At 37.8% G+C, this 13,743-nt stretch overlaps 1 protein-coding gene across 2 annotated transcripts in view; it reads left to right on the forward strand.

Moving 5' to 3' along the window:
• Positions 1-3,492: 3,492 nt before the first annotated feature.
• The window catches only part of LOC144979842 (breast cancer anti-estrogen resistance protein 3 homolog), a 155,959-nt gene continuing 145,708 nt past the window's right edge, over positions 3,493-13,743 (forward strand). The window contains exon 1 of one of the 2 annotated variants that reach the window (XM_078927031.1): positions 3,493-3,548. The gene's annotated coding sequence lies outside the window, so the exon portion shown is untranslated. Of the gene's footprint in view, positions 3,607-13,743 lie in introns of both variants that reach the window. The other variant, XM_078927030.1, reaches the window with a different exon arrangement.

Raw genomic sequence — 13,743 nt, forward strand, 5'->3', positions numbered from 1 at the left:
TGATGTTAGCTTTTATATAAATTTGTGTATAGTGCACACTTTTTTTCCACTCACGCGGACAAAATAAACTTTTTTGTTAAAAAAATACACTTTTTAGGGTCATGGAATACACTTTTCATCCTGGGAAGATTGGCAGGTCTGCAATGTTACCTGTCATTGTCTTGGAATGAGATTACTTGGTTTTGTCCTGGCCCTGGCCGGAGTTCCTTGGCTGGGAGGGAAACAGTCGAAGTACAGTTATAGTTTTGGGAGATGATATTTTTTATCTTGTAAATCATCTCTCTGTTATGCATTGTATTATGTTTAGTTTACATATTATATTGTATTATGATTTGTAAACATTTGAGTGTATTCCTCTTAGTTGGGACCTGTGCTTGTGTCTGGATGAGACTTTTAGGTGATCTCAAACTAAGTACTTTGACGGTTTGCTCTTGGAATCTAAATCTGTTCCCTATTTGAACCAATTCCCCTTTGTCTCACTTTTCTTTTGTGCTTTAATTGTAATTCTAGAACTTTTTACTATCCCATTTTCTTCCTTTTTACTGGCGCTGATATGACCTTAATGTATTGCAAGCGCCGTAAAACCCTTAAACATTTTTAAAAAATCTTGTTTTGTTGACAAAAGGGGAAACCCGAAACGTCCACATCATCTGTTTTTTTTTTTTTTGTCAATAGGTGGTGAAGCTGTTTTTCACTTTATTATTGTTATTTAGAATACTATGAGGACGAGTAAGACAAAGACGACATAAATAAACTTGAGCTTGAGCTTTTGTATAGCGCAATATCCACTAAATGGGCTCAAGGCGCTTTACAAAGGGTCCCTGACCAACAGCAACACGTAGCATGTCGCCTGTACTGTAAGGCGATTTTACACCCTTTAAAAAAAAATCGACATAGACAACGCAGTTAAGGCCAGGTACTCATTTTACACCTGAGTACGGTAAGAGAATGTGAGTAAAGAGCCTTTTCCAAATTCCAAGGACTCAACTCTGAGCCGAGCGAGGCTCGAACCCAGGACCTTCCGATCCGAAAGCGAGTGCCATACCACAAGTCCACGTAGCCGCATAAATAGGTTCGTAGTGGCCATTTGTCTCCGATCTCCCCAGTTCAATCCCCGCCGACAGCAGGTTGACTGAACGTTAATCCTGTCGGATACCATCCAGATCTTATAGACGACATGCGTTTGACGTCGTTCCACTGTTTGTCTAGGTTGGCTCTTTGACCTCCCGTGATGAACAGATATGTTACTTGCTGTGTCTTCTATCCTACATGCGGCTATGTGGTCTAGTGGTATGGTATGACACTCGCTTTCGGATCGGAAGGTCCTGGGTTCGAGCCTCTCGCTCGGCGCATAATTGAGTCCTTGGAAAAGGTTCTTTACTCACATTCTCTCACCGTACTCAGGTGTAAAATCAGTACCTGGCCGTTAACAGCGTAATATCGCCTACTTACAGGCATCATGTCCCGTCCTACATATTAAATGTTGCTGTTGACCAGGGACCCCTTGTAAAGCGCTTTGAGCACATTTAGTGAATATTGCTCTATATAAAGCTCAATTTAATTAATTTATTTACATATCGTCATTTTCCCTTTACATGTTGATCTCTGTCTTTGTTCTGGATTTAATATGACTATGTATTACTCGATTTATCCCTGATCCTGGCGAGGTTCCTTCGCTGGGAGGAAGACAGTCAAATGTATAGATAGAACGAAGATGATGTCACTCAAGCTTTTGCTATTGTATTTTTCCATCCATGTTTTTGAGTGACTCTCACCTCACTGTATGAACCCGACTATAAAAGTCCAAGGTTACACACAGTTTTGTGTGTTGGATCGTTATACTTCCGGATGCCAATGATATGAGCTTCTTAGCCAAGTACAAACTATCTATAGATAGTATGCAGATGACGTCACTCAGGCCTTTGTTATTATTTTTGCCATCCGCGTTTGTGAGTTGTTCTCACTAAACTGTATTAACCAGACTATAAAAGTTCATGGTTACACAGAGTTTGTGTGTTGGTCCGTCATACTTCCGGATGGCAATGTTGTGAACTCCTTGGCCAAGCGCATTCTATCTATAGAAAGTTCGAAGTCGACGTCACTCAGGTCTTTGTTGTTTTTTTTTTTTTTTACTTCCATCCGCGTTTATGAGTAATTCTCACTAAACTGTATTAACCAGACTATAAACGTTCATAGTTCATGGTTACATACAGTTTTGTGTGTTGGTCTGTCATACTTCCGGCTGGCAATGTTATGAGCTTCTTAGCCAAGGGCTTACTATCTCTACAAACCTTTTCACTTATTATGGATTAGTGCGTAGCCATCGTTATGTTATAGCCTGACACTGAAATCCAAAAGGACTGGCAGTTTGACGTCATTATTTGGTTTTTGCACCGCCTACTGAGTTGTCGTTAGTAGAGCTCATAGAAACACGTTTTTTCATTGGTTGAACTATTGAATTCAACTCACGACTTGTTTTCTTTTGTAGCAAAAGACTGGCATTTTGACGTCATTTTTTGGTCAGTGTCAGGCCACAACTTTACGAAGGCCACGCTTCGTGCTTGTCTGTGAAAACAGCACACAAACCAATACCCACGACAAGAAAAAAGAGATTCTAGAGACCCTTTTTTTCATACTGGACGGAAAACTCCAACTATCGACCAATCAAAATGAGCCTCCAAATTATCCTTAAGACGACTTTAATCAGGAAGTCTCAGGATTGAGACTTTAACAAGCTGGGGGTCATTTCAATCGATTGGTATTTATATTTAAAATTAAAACAAACGTTTTCTGGCAAAGATGAAAATTATATGTTTGGTTATAATTTTTTAAAAACAACAACTAGTTCTTTCAGAGCCATTAGGCCCATGAATCCGGCATTTTCCCCGGTTTCTATAGCAATAGCAATTGATTGTTACCTTTTGAATAAGACGCTAGTCTATCGCAAGGTGCTTTCTGCTAGATCTAACTGACCCAGTTACCCAAACACTGCTGGGTGGACAAGGGGTTGGGGTGGGGGGGGGGGGTTCAGAAAAGAGTCCTCGATTACACCCGGGATCGATCTCGGTCTCGTCCCTTTGCGTGTGAAGCGAGTGCTCTACCAACTGAGCTATCGGGACCCCCATGGTTGGTTATATAGATAGAATGCGCTTGGCCAAGGAGTTCACAACATTGCCATCCGGAAGTATAACGGACCATCACACAAACTCTGTGTAACCATGAACTTTTATAGTCTTGTTAATACAGTTTAGTGAGAACAACTCACAAACGCGGATGGCAGAAACAATAACAAAGGCCTGAGTGACGTCATCTGCATACTATCTATAGCACGATACAATACACTACCCAGGTATATTATTATTATTATTGGTACATGACATACAACAATGCCATTGACATACCTACCGCCTGCCACCAACACCAACCAGCCTGTTGAGTTGAGTGTTGATGTCAAGCAAAAGACCTGTTGTGACTGAAATAATAACAGGGTTCGTGTGTGTGTCACAGCCACAGGTATCATCAGGTCGTTGTGTCACCAAAGACAGGAGGTGAGAAGTGAGAAGGAATTCGTGATTGTGTGGGATGTGTATTGTTTCAACAAGAAAAGTAAAGATATCATTTTACGACACCGTTTTTGGGTGTTTTTTTTTCATTATGATAACTTCTTTATTCAGTCATAGTATCAGAATCAATCTGCCCTCCTGTTATAGCTTTGTTCACATTGCCTTTACATAGTGGATAAAATGTGTAATATTTAAAATTTCATTATTGTGTTTTTCACGTGCATCATCAATATGTATATAATGTGATATGTGTAAGACCAATCATAAGAGCGTTTGGCATGGATTAGAGGTAATAGTTGTTATAGCCGATTTGATAAGTGGATTAGAGGTAATATTGTTATAGCCAATTTGATAAGTTGATTAGAGGTAATAGTTGTTATAGCCGATTTGATAAGTGGATAAGAGGTAATAGTTGTTATAACCTATTTGATAAGTGGATTAGAGGTAATAGTTGTTATAACCTATTTGATAAGTGGATTAGAGGTAATAGTTGTTATAGCCTATTTGATAAGTGGATTAGAGGTAATAGTTGTTATAGCCTATTTGATGTGGACTAGAGTTAATAGTTGTTATAGCCTATTTGATAAGTGGACTAGAGGTAATAGTTGTTATAGCCGATTTGATAAGTGGATTAGAGGTAATAGTTGTTATAGCCTATTTGATAAGTGGATTAGAGGTAATAGTTGTTATAGCCTATTTGATAAGTGGATTAGAGGTAATAGTTGTTATAGCCTATTTGATAAGTGGATTAGAGGTAATAGTTGTTATAGCCGAGTTGATAAGTGGATAAGAGGTAATAGTTGTTATAACCTATTTGATAAGTGGATTAGAGGTAATAGTTGTTATAACCTATTTGATAAGTGGATTAGAGGTAATAGTTGTTATAGCCTATTTGATAAGTGGATTAGAGGTAATAGTTGTTATAGCCTATTTGATGTGGACTAGAGTTAATAGTTGTTATAGCCTATTTGATAAGTGGACTAGAGGTAATAGTTGTTATAGCCTATTTGATAAGTGGACTAGAGGTAATAGTTGTTATAGCCTATTTGATAAGTGGACTAGAGGTAATAGTTGTTATAGCCTATTTGATAAGTGGACTAGAGTTAATAGTTGTTATAGCCTATTTGATAAGTGGACTAGAGTTAATAGTTGTTATAGCCTATTTGATAAGTGGACTAGAGGTAATAGTTGTAATAGCCTATTTGATAAGTGGACTAGAGGTAATAGTTGTTATAGCCTATTTGATAAGTGTGAGACCAAAGATAAGAGCGTTGGCATGGACTAGAGGTAATAGTTGTTATAGTTATTATGATTCTTTTTTGTTTTATTCCTTACTTACATATTAGCCTTTCGTTTTGCAGTTGACTGACTGCGATGCCTCGGCTGCAGTCATTGTAGTATAGATGATCTCGTGCATCCAGTCCAAGGGTGATTTCGGTTTTGTGGTTCATTTTATTCAATATTTCTGTTACAGAAGGATAAAGAAAAATGTGATTTTCTATTGTTCAATTCAATTCAATTCATTTTATGAAAATATTGTCGGTGTTGTATAAAAAATAGATAGATAAAAAAAACCCCTTCAAACTTGGCCACCGTGTTAGTCTTGTATCGTGTGATTCCTAAGCCACCTTCAATGCATGTTGACAAGCCGAATCAGATCGGAGCCATCGTAACTTTTAGCCTGACACTGACCAAAAAATGACGTCAACAGAAAAATCTTCGGTCATAAAAAAAAACAAATCGTGAGTTGTATTCAATAGGTCAACCAATGGAATCACTTATTTCCTTGAGCTCTACTAACGACAACTCACTAGACGCTGCGCAAACCTAAAAACAATGACGTCAACTAAATATAAGTCCAAGTAGATTCTTGTGTCAGGCTATAGATAGTATGCAGATGACGTCACTCAGGCCTTTGTCATTGTTTTTGCCATCCGCGTTTGTGAGTTGTTCTCACTAAACTGTATTAACCAGACTATAAAAGTTCATGGTTACACAGAGTTTGTGTGTTGGTCCGTTATACTTCCGGATGGCAATGTTGTGAACTTCTTGGCCAAGCGCATTCTATCTATAGATAGTTCGAAGATGACGTCACTCAGGCCTTTGTTATTGTTTTTGCCATCCGCGTTTTTGAGTTGTTCTCACTAAACTATATTAACCAGACTATAAAAGTTCATGGTTACACAGAGTTAGTGTGTTGGTCCGTTATACTTCCGGATGGCAATGTTGTGAACTCCTTGGCCAAGCGCATTCTATCTATAGATAGTAGCGCTTGGCTAAGAAGCTCATAACATTGCCATCCGGAAGTATAACAGATCAACACACAAAACTGTGTGTATCCATGAACGTTTATAGTCAGGTTAATACAGTTCAGTGAGCATTACTCATAAACGTGGAGTCAAAAAACAATAACAAAGACCTGAGTGACGTCATCTGCATACTATCTATAAGATAACGATGGCGACGATCAGATGGCCTTTCTGTTTGTGAGCATTTTTTATCAATACTCACTATGTTTTTGTATAGATAGTATGCGCTTGGCTAAGAAGCTCATAACATTGCCATCCGGAAGTATAACGGACCAACACACAAAACTGTGTGTAACCATGAACGTTTATAGTCGAGTTAATATAGTTCAGTGAGCATTACTCATAAACGCGGATGGCAAAATACAATAACAAAGACCTGAGTTACATCATCTTCGAACTATCTATAGATAGTTCGAAGATGACGTCACTCAGGCCTTTGTTATTGATTTTGCCATCCGCGTTTGTGAGTTGTTCTCACTAAACTATTAACAAGACTATAAAAGTTCAGGTTACACAGAATTTGTTTGTTGGTCCGTTATACTTCCGGATGGCAATGTTGTGAACTCCTTGGCCAAGCACATTCTATCTATACGTGAGAACTACTCATAACAAAGAGCTCCAAAGAGCTCATTGACGCCGATTTCGTTCGATCAATAACGTTACGAAAGAGTGAAAATGGAGTGGCTTCGTATGGGAACAAAACAGACAATGGACGTTTCGGGTACAAACCCTTCGTCAGCACAACATTACACAAATAAACGTGGAAAACAAATAAAATATAATGAAAACGACTTGTATCGTCTGTACAGACGATGGACGTTTCGGGTACAATAACCCGACTATAAACGTTCATGTTTACACACAGTTTTGTGTGTTGGCCAGTTATACTTCCGGATGGCAATGTTTGAAATTATTAGCCAAATGCATACTATTTATATTAACTTTCTATAACTTTTCATCTAACTATAAATGTATGATGCATATTTTTATTCAACAAGAGAACAATAAATGTGATACGACTCGGGCCGCCGTTGCTGGGCGACGTGACATCAGACTACTGAATCCAATTAACAGGTTAGAGAATAAGACCTAATCTCGCCGTGAAAGTTTCAAGCAAAGCTTCCACTATTGTTTTAATTATTGTTATTATTTTCTTTATGACTATGGCTGGTGTTGTTGTCTGCCACTCAATGTCTTTGAATATAACATATATGATAATTATTACCTACTGCGGCGATTATGTCCGTGTCTACATAATATATTATATTATAGATACCCATAGTGGGCAGGGAGGTACTTGCTGTGTCTTCTATCCCCTCTTATCTGTTTTTCAATAGCCTTCTGTCTTTGTCTTGGAGTGAGATTGCTTGGTTTTGTCCTGACCTTGGTCGGAGTCCTTGGCTGAGAGGGAAACAGTCGAATGTATAGTTATTGCCTTGGGAGATGATATTTTTTTCCTTGTAAATCATCTCTCTGTTATGTACTGTATTATGTTTTATTTACATGTTATATTTGATTTGTTAACATTTGAGTGTATTCCTCTTAGAGGGGACCTGTGCTTGTGTCTGGATGAGACTTTTAGGTGATCTCAAACTAAGTAACTTTGATGGTGTGCTCTTGGAATCTACATCTGTTTCCTATTTGAAAAAATTCCCCTTTGTCTTACCTTTTCTTGGGTGCTTTAATTGAATTCTATAACTTTTTACTATCCCATTTCTTCCTTTTTACTGGCGCTGATATGACCTTAATGTGTTGCAAGCGCCGTAAAACCCTCAAAAACAAACATATTATAGATAGTATGCGCTTGGCTAAGAAGCTCATAACATTGCCATCCGGAACTGTGTGTATCCATGAACGTTTATAGCGGGTTAATACAGTTCAGTGAGCATTACTCATAAACGCGGATGGCAAAAAACAATAACAAAGACCTGAGTGACGTCATCTTCGAACTATCTACACATATGATAATTATTTCCTACTGTCGCGATTATGTCCGTGTGTACATAATATATTATATTATTTTTCCATTGGCAGAGGTTATGAGAAGCACAACAGGTGTGTCATCATGGCCTACTGTTATAGATCGAATGCGCTTGGCCAAGGAGTTCACAACATTGCCATCCGGAAGTATAACGGACCAACACACAAACTCTGTGTAACCATGAACTTTTATAGTCTGGTTAATGCAGTTTAGTGAGAACAACTCACAAACGCGGATGGCAAAAACAATAACAAAGCCTGAGTGACGTCATCTGCATACTATCTATAGATGTTGTTGCTATAAATCATTATTATTGCGTGATCCGTGAAGTACAACGCCAACTCACGAAATCTGGTTGGACCTCATGACGTTTATAGTCGGTAATAAAAATTACTCACAAACGCGGATGGCAAAAACAATAACAAAGCCTGAGTGACGTCATCTGCATACTATCTATAGATCGTTGTATTCTATATAATTATTATTATGTGTGCGGTGATGCGGCCTTGTGGTATGGCACTCGCTTTCACTTTCAGATCGGAAGGTCCTGGGTTCGGACCTCACTCGGCGCATAGTTATTGAGTCTTTGGAAGAAAAAAAAAGGCTCTTTATTCACATTCTCTCACCGTACTCATGTGTAAAATGAGTACCTGGCCGTTGACAGCGTTGTCTTTGTCGGAAAACAAATTGTAATATTGCCGAACAGGCAGTATGTTTCGTTCTACATACATATTATGTGTTGCTGTTGGTCGGGGACCGTTCTATAGATAGTATGCACTTGGCTAAGAAGTTCACAACATTGTCATCCGGAAGTATAACGGACCAACACACAAACTATGTGTAACCATGAACTTTTATAGTCTGGTTAATACAGTTTAGTGAGAAGTACTCATAAACACGGATGGCAAAAAAAACAAAAAACCAAAAACAAAAAAACCCCCAATAACTAAGGCCTGAGTGACGTCAACTTCATACTATCTATAGATAGAACAAAATTGACGTCACTCACCTCTTTGTTATTGTTCTTTTATGAGAAAATCTCACTTAATTAAAATTGTATCACACTACAAACGTTGAAGGTACACATTGTCTTACATTATATTTATCCGGCTGACGGATAAACGCATAGCATCAATATTGCAAGATGGTCAATGACTTTGACACATTCAAAAATAAAATTATCATCCAGCATTATTCATAAACGCGGATGGCAAAAAACATGAGTTTCTTAGCCAAGCGCATACTATCTATAGGGTTTTGATTGTTGTCGTGTGCAAATCTATCTCGGGCCGTGTCAAGTCGGTAAACGTCCTCTCGCTCATCATGTTCATAACTTCAGTTGGGTGATTACCTCTCACTAAATTATTTCTAACAGACTATAAACTTTTAACTTTACTAGTAAAAAGCCCGCAATTTCGCGGAGAAAGAACTATTTTCATTCGATATTGTACCCAACAAAAATTAAACTTTCACAAAATCTATCAATGTTTGCTCTAGAGTTTTTAAAATGCTTCTATATGGTGACAAATTGAATAAATAAATTTAAATTTTATATGACATAGTCGTGTGTGTTGATACCATAGATAGAACGAAGATGACGTCACTCAAGCCTGTTATTATATTTTGCCATCCACGTTTGTGAGTTATTCTCACTGAACTGTATAAACCAGACTAAAAAAATTAATGGTTAAACAGTTTTGTGTGTTGGTCCCTTATACTTCTGGATGGCAATGTTATGAGCTTCTTAGCCAAGCGCATACCATCTATACTTTGGGCGAGAACAATTCGTGAGTATTTTACTTAAACGTAACCCATGAAATACAAACGGCATAAACAGCCAATAATATGAATGAGTCACGTGCCCCATTGTTTACCACAACACATTACATTTAGATCTAGATTGAACCATCTCGTTTACATTTTCATAGTCCGGAAAGTAACAGTTGTTTGCCGTGTCATAAATTAAATCCCTCTGGTATTAACTCACTCACTCCTAGAGATTTTTGCTACTTTTTTAAAAAAATGGAAAAAAAATGTATTTAAAATGAGCATGAACATACTCGTAGATAGTTTTCTTCAACAACCAATTAACGTGTAGATAACCACGCCTCTCGGATAATCGTCATAATGTAAGCAATGGTAGTGATTGGTAGACACAGCTAACTACACAGGTTTTACTATCGATGGTATGTGTCTAAATAAAATACCCACTGTTCAACCGCTTGGTCAATATAACTAACACAGAAATCTATGTATAAATGTAATCGTTTATTATCTGATCGAGAATCGTGTGATAACTTGTCAGTCACCCATCTGGCGGTATAAAAACAATAACAATGATCAGAGAGAGGGCGATTTCATTCACGTTACTGTTTGTAAACAACCAAATATGTTTGTCCGAGCACGTGTGAGGGTGTGTCACAAATTTTAAGTTTTGATTGGTCAAAAATCTACTGGTTAATTAACATGCAAAAACTAAAAACATTAGCTTTGATAATACGCCTATCATTTGTCTCAGAAAAATGTAATAAATAGGCATGGGGGTAAAAGTATATCGGGTAAACTACGGATATAGTCGGTGTTCGGGTTGAGTGAGTTAACCAATAATAGTAATCGTACTCAAGAGAAAGACCCGTATTTGAAAATTTTGGCCAGAAAACACGTCCTTCAAATATCGATCGATTTAAATTACCCTAAATCTCGACAAAAACTCTCAAACCTGGGACTTTAATAGAGGACTCTGTGAACCCCCAGGTTTGGGAGGGTTTTTTTTAAAACCGAGATTGAGGGTCATTTTATTCGATCAATATTAATATTAGAAGGACGAGTTTTCTGACCAAATTTTTAATTATGAGTTTTTCCAGAGTACGACAGGTAACTGGTTAATTAATATATTAATAGATGAATATGATGATATTATTATTATTACAGATATATAGTATAGTATTACTGTATGTGATGAACAACTGGGATAATGACCTTATTGATAAGCCCCCTCCTTACCAACCATAGGAAAATCGTCACATTCGTTACAATGCAACCGACAATTTTCTCATTCTGATTCCTCTTGTACATGACAAAATTTAAAGACATGCTTTGATTACAGCTATAAATACTAAACACTGTGTTGTAAAGCTCATTTGGCTGAACAACATTTTGTATAGATAGTATGCGCTTGGCTAAGAAGCTCATAACATTGCCATCCGGAAGTATAATGGACCAACACACAAAACTGTGTGTATCCATGAACGTTTTATAGTCAGGTAAATACAGTTCAGTGAGCATTATTCATAAACGCGGATCGCAAAATACAATAACAAAGACCTGAGTGACGTCATCTTCGAACTATCTATAGAATGCACTTGTTACTGTTTTTGTTTGAGTAAGAAAAGACTATATATTTGTATTGGGTGGATGTGAATTTTCGGGGAAATTCTAAAATGGCTAGTAAGGAGAGAGTTAATACAGACGTGGTTTAGTCATAGCCAACTCTTGTCCATGCCTGTTGCCCAAAACAACCGGCCCCATAGATCCTGAGAATGGGAGCGATCTATATTCATGTTTTTGTTCCACCAGGTCATCAATCACATGATTTGTTGCTGTCCAACAATTGGATATTCCTTAACAGATGTAAACACGCTGCTGTGTTTATGAAAGTTGTAAACACACCCATGAGTCATGCTGAGCAAAATGACCAATTGTAACGTTGGATATTTCTCAAACTGTGACCACTTTTCACTATGTAGGTTATTTTGAGCACACTTTGCAATGTGACCAATGACCTCGAGCACATGGAAATGTAATATAGATCATGCCCATTATTTTCAATGTTATTACAGGCTGTCAAAATATTGAAGAAGGAACGAAGTTGATTGACTTCACTCGGCTCTTTGTTATTGTTTTTAGACAGACATTTTAACAATTACGTTTTCACGAAATAAATTATATCAACCAGACTCTAAACGCCCAAGATTACACATAGTTGTGTATGTTTGTATGCTTTATCCGATAGGCGGATATTGTGAGTATTTTACTTAAACGTATAACATCAATACAGATTGTCGTCACAGAGCCTGGCACTGAAAATAATATACAGATAGAACGAAGATGACGTCACTCAGGCCTTTGTTGTTGTTTTTTGCCATTCACGTCTATGAGTACTTCTCACTAAACTGTATTAACCAGATACGTTCAAGGTTACACATAGTTTTGTGTATTGGTCCGTTAGACTTCCGGATGGTAATCTGTGAACTTCTTATCCAAGCGCATACTCTCTATAGATAGTATGCACTTGGATAAGAAGTTCACAACATTGCCATCCGGAAGTATAACAGACCAACACACAAAACTGTGTTTATCCATGAACGTTTATAGTCAGGTTAATACAGTCCAGTGAGCATTACTCATAAACGCGGATGGCAAAAAACAATAACAAAGACCTGAGTGACGTCATCTTCGAACTATCTAAAGAGCAATGTCCACAAGGGAACCCTGGCAAACAACAACACTTAGTTGAACGAGACATGACGCCAGTTACGCGATATTGATTTTTGTTTTCCGACAGAGACAACCGTGTTCACGGCCAGGTACTCATTTGACACCTGAGTACCTTGAGAGAATGTGAGTAAAGACGCCTTTCCAAGGACTCCAATACGCGCCACTCAGAGCAGGAGACCACATCAATACGACCCTCGACTTGTCAAAAATTCTTGAACTAAAATAGTCAAACTTTGTAATGATGTTCGTTTGGGGTTTGTTTGGATACGTTGAAGGTTTACTCAATAGGATTCAATAGTCTGATGCCACGTCCGCCCAGCAACGAGCAGCTTGGTTCTAAACAAAGAAAATCGGTACTTTATATTCTTCATGCTGGCTGAAACTTTTTCACATGTCAATTGATCAGAATGTATAAAAGTCAAAATATGATCAGATTTATAATGTATTTATTTGTCCTCTGGATACACTTTTATGCTCGCCGGAGAAGTATTTCATAGTTTAGAACCAGTAACTAAGGTACTATGCGTCATTTCGAGGGAATGACGTCACGACTGTTGAAGCCTATTCGTCGATATTTGCAGTAAACATTCTGGCAAAGCGAAAAAAAAAAAAACGTGTTTGTACGAATCGACGTGCACTTGTTTGCAGGTCTGATAACCCAATTCCTTATAGGGCTCATTGTTGTTATGAAAATTTTTAAAAAATGACGCAAAATACTGTCCATTACAACAATGTTAATCTAGGCCCATAAGTGGGTTCGGATGTCAGACCTGATTATCTGAACACGTCGGTACGATTATGTCGGATTGCTGGGTAGAAAAAGACCCAGTTAGAACAAACACAGTCTTTAGAATAACACATGTACTGTCAAACTAGAACTTAATAGAACTAACTTCGAGCAATATCCAACAATAGCATTAATAATAAATGAATGATTAAATAACGAAATAAGTGAACAAAACAAAAACAAACAAAAAAAAAAAAAAAAAAAAAAGAAAACAGAAAGAAAGAATGAATGAATGAATGAAAAGAAATTTACGCCCTTTCGCAACGGCACCGTTAGATCCTGTCGCCTAGGCATTCCATGAAGGAATACATATGCGGCTATTTGGTCTTGTGGTATGACACTCGCTTTCGGATCGGAAGGTCCTGGGTTCGAGCCTCGCGCTCGGCGCATAGTTGAGTCCTTGGAAAAGGTTCATTACTCACATTCTCTCACCAAACTCAGGCGTAAAATGGCTACCTGGTCGTGAACAGCGTTGTCTTTGTCCGAAAAATTGTAATATCGCCTAACAGGCGTTATGTCCCGTCCTACATGTTAAATGTTGCTGTTGACTAGGGACCCCTTGCAAAGCGCTTTGAGCACGTTTAGTGGATATTGCGCTATATAAAA

This window comes from Berghia stephanieae, chromosome 9 (genome assembly GCF_034508935.2).
Source record: "Berghia stephanieae isolate SIO BIC M18660-M18661 chromosome 9, UCSD_Bste_1.3, whole genome shotgun sequence".
NCBI classification, from domain to species: domain Eukaryota; kingdom Metazoa; phylum Mollusca; class Gastropoda; order Nudibranchia; family Aeolidiidae; genus Berghia; species Berghia stephanieae.